Source organism: Suricata suricatta, chromosome 9 (assembly GCF_006229205.1).
Source record: "Suricata suricatta isolate VVHF042 chromosome 9, meerkat_22Aug2017_6uvM2_HiC, whole genome shotgun sequence".
Classification (NCBI taxonomy): Eukaryota; Metazoa; Chordata; class Mammalia; order Carnivora; family Herpestidae; genus Suricata; species Suricata suricatta.
In genome coordinates, this window is record NC_043708.1 from 8,928,599 (window position 1) to 8,932,504 (window position 3,906).

The following is a 3,906-nucleotide window of genomic DNA, read 5'->3' on the forward strand; positions in this document are numbered from 1 at the left end:
TAGACTAGTCGAAATGGCGCTGTGGCTCACGTTACGTTTTTGTTGGACTGCAGGGCTGGAAGCCTTGAGCTGCCGGGTTCAACAGATTCAAACGCAAACAACTTCATCTTCAACATCCCGAATGAGGCACACCAGAACTGGGGGCCCAAGGTTCTGTTCTCTGTCTCCCTAGGTTCTTCTCTCTTCTACCCCCAGGGGTGATTCAGTCTCAAGCATCCCCAACCCCGGGGCTACTGCCTTGCTTTTAGCTGAATATTATGGACAATATTAACCTTGGAGATGTCTCCTACCTGCGAAGTTGGTCCTGAAGTCAGAACGTGGGGCTAAAATAGCTTTAGGCAAAATTACCCATAAAACGCCCTGCAAATTGGCATGCGGTAATGTGTCCCTGGTTTTGTGCACACAGACATGTATGCATACACACATGACAGACTCAGTAACGTACAGCGCGTGAGCACATCACAAAACACTAGTTTGCATAATTTTCCCACCTACCGTTACTATTTTGATTAACCATTTGTGAGTAAGTTGCAGCTACTGGGACCTTTTACTTTTTTCTCATGTTTATTTATTTTTGAGAGAGAGAGAGCTTGCATGTGTGTGAGCAGGGGAGGGGCAGAGAGAGAGGGAGACAGAGGATCTGAAGCAGCCTTGGTGCTGATAGCAGAGACCCGATGTGGGGCTGGAACTCATGAACTGTTAGATCATGACTTGAGCCGAATTTGGACACTTAATGGACTGAGCCACCCAGGTGCCCCAAGACCTTTCACTTCTGAATGTTTCAGTATGCATTTCTTTTCTTTTTTCATTTGACTCACTTTACTGCAATATTCACTTTATTGCGATCATCTCAAATGAAACCTGCAATATCTCTAAGGAATGGCTGTAGAGAAATCCAAAAATCTGGAATGTTTCACGAATTTGCAAGTCAGCTTTGCTCAGGGACCATGCTAACCTTCTCTTATCATTCTAATTTTAGTGTATGCGCTGCCAAAGTGAGCACTCAGTATGTACTTTTTAAGAACGAGGGGCACCTGGGTGGCTCAGTGGGCCGAATGTCTGACTCTTGGTGTCAGCTCAGGTCATGATCTTAGAGTTCTTGGCATCGGACTCTGTGCTGACAGCAAAGAGTCTGCTTGAGAGTCTCTCTCTCTCTCTCTCTCTCTCTCTCTTTCTCTCTCTCTCAAAATAAATATATAAACTTAAAAAATAGAACAAGTCCGTTCTCTTGCATAATAGTTACAATTATGAAATTCAGGAAAGTTAACATTTTTACAATATCTAATATGCATTCCATATTCAAATTTCCCCAATAACATCCTTCAGAGCAACTTACTCCGAATCCAGGATGCTAACCAGTATTAAACCCTGCATTTACTTGTCATGTGTCTGCGGTCTCCTCAGTCTGGAACAACTCCTTAACCTTCCTTTATCTGGCGTGATACTGGTATTTTTGAAGATTACAAGATCGCTGTTTGTAGAGTCCTCCCCTATCTGGATCGGTCTGATCTATTCCTCCTTATCAGACTCCAGTCGAACATGTTTCACACACATTCTGCATCCTTCCCACTGCATCCCACAGGGGCTGGTGGCGTCCGTCCGTCCGTCCGATCCTCCTGCTGACGGCAACTGTGATCTCTGATTGAGGCAGTCCTAGATTTTCTCCCTTTTATTTTAAACGTATTTTTAAAAAATGTTTATTTTGAAAGAGAGAGAGCGAGCGTGAGCAAGGGAAGGAGGAGAGAGATAGAGGAGCCCAGAACCAGCTCAGAGAGCAGGAACCTAGCACAGGGCTTGATCCCACAAACCGTGAGATCACAGCCTGAGACCTGAGATCACGACCTGAGATTTCATGACCTGAAAGGAAGAGTCGGACGCTTAATGGACTGAGCCACCCAGGCACCCCATCTTCTTTTTTATTACTAAGAAATCTCTGGTCTCCCATGAACAGACACTTCTCCAAAGAAGACCTCCAGATGGCCAACCGACACACGAAAAACTGCTCAGCATCACTCATCACCAGGGAAATACAAATCAAAACCACGGCAAGATGCCACCTCACGCCCGTCAGAGTGGCTAACATTAACAACTCAGGCAACAGCAGATGTTGGCGAGGATGTGGAGAAAGGGGAACCCTCTTGCACTGCTGGTGGGAATGCAAACTGGTGTGGCCGCTCTGGAAAACAGTATGGAGGTTCTTCAAAACATTAAAAATAAAATTGGGGCAGATGGGTGGCTCAGTAGGTTGTGTCTGACTTTAGCTCAGGTCATGATCTCATGGTTTGTGGGTTCAAGCCCCGCGTTGGGCTCTGTGCTGACAGCTAGCTCAGAGCCTGCAGCCTGCTTCGGATTCTGTGTCTCTTTCTCTCTCTGCCCCTCCCCCGCTCATGTGCGCACACTAGCACGTGCTCTCTCTCTCTCTCTCTCCAAAATAAACAAACATTAAAAAATTTTTTAATTAAAAATAGAATTATCCTACAATCCAGCAATTGCACTACTAGGTATTTATCCAAAGGATACAGGTGTGCAGATTTGAAGGGACACATGCACCCCCGTGTTTATAGCAGCGCTATCAACAATAGCCAAAGTATGGAAAGAGCCCAAATGCCTATCGATGGATGAACGGATAAAGAAGATGTGGTGTATATATACAATGGAGTATTACTCGGCAATCAAAAAGAATGAAATCTTGCCATCTGCAATTACGTGGATGGAACTAGAGGATATTATGTTAAGCGAAATAAATCAGTCAGAGAAAGGCGAATATCATATGACTTCGCTACTGTGAGGACATTAAGACACAGAACAGATGAACATAAGGGAAAGAAAGCAAAAATAATATAAAAACAGAGAAGAGGACAGAACATCAGAGACTCTTAAATACGGAAAACAAGCAGAGGGTTACTGGAGGGGTTGCAGGAGGAGGGGTGGGCTAAATGGGTAAGGAGCGTTAAGGAATCTACTCCCGAAATCATTGTTACACTATATGCTGACTAACTTGCAGGTAAATTTAAGAAATTAATTAATTAAAATAAAAGAAAGCTCTGCTCTCCTTTTGTAATTGATAAGTAATCCATAGCACGAGACTCTGAGTGTGTATAAGCATCACATTTCTTAACAATTTCACCCAGAAGTTTTAGCGTCCATCAATGATTTGCGCCCTGAACTAACTTTTATTAGGATAGCTGCAAATTATTTTTAAGGATGTAAAAGAAGGAGGGAAGGAAGTGGGGGGAACACAGTGAGTGCTTGAGTTTGCTGAACGTAAAGGCCTGGAACATGTCACTCCACTGTATGGAGAATTTGTAATCTGCAAAGCACGGGTGGGGAGGAAGGGACAAGATTAGCCAAGATGTGGTCCCTGCCACCAGAGTAGCTCATGATCAGATGGGGGAGACAAAGCAGATGGGACACAGAGGGGGCGCGCGTGTGCACGCGCGCACACACACACACAGGAAAGGAGGGGCAGGAAAATGTCAAGCCACCTGCTAGAGTCTGAGGTTCGCCCAGCACACAGGACTGTGTAGGGAGAGAGTCCCCATCCTCCGGGTCATGGATTGATGGGTCCCTCCCAAATTCATCTGCTGAAATCCTAACCCAGGAAGTACCTCAGAAGAAAACCTGGCTTTGAGACAAGGTCTTAACAGAGGAAGTCAAGTTAAAATGAGGTCATTAGGGTGGGCCTTGACCCAGTATGACCTTTGTCCTTCTAAACGGGAGACGTTTGGACCCAGACGTACACACAGAGGGAAGATGTTGCGGAGGGAGAATGTCATCCACGATCCAAGGAACGCCGAGGCTTCTGGAAGCCTGGAGGGAGGAGGCCTAGAACAGATTCTCTCTTAGCATGTGTTCCGCCAACACCTTGAACTTGGATATCCAGCCTCTAGACTGTGGGACAAGACA

General features: G+C 45.4%; 1 non-coding gene across 1 annotated transcript; it reads right to left on the reverse strand.

Moving 5' to 3' along the window:
• Nucleotides 1-897: 897 nt before the first annotated feature.
• LOC115303116 lies at nt 898-1,003 on the reverse strand. Its single transcript, XR_003913831.1, has one exon. It is a non-coding gene; the product is annotated as a U6 spliceosomal RNA (small nuclear RNA).
• Between the last annotated feature and the right edge of the window lie 2,903 nt (nt 1,004-3,906).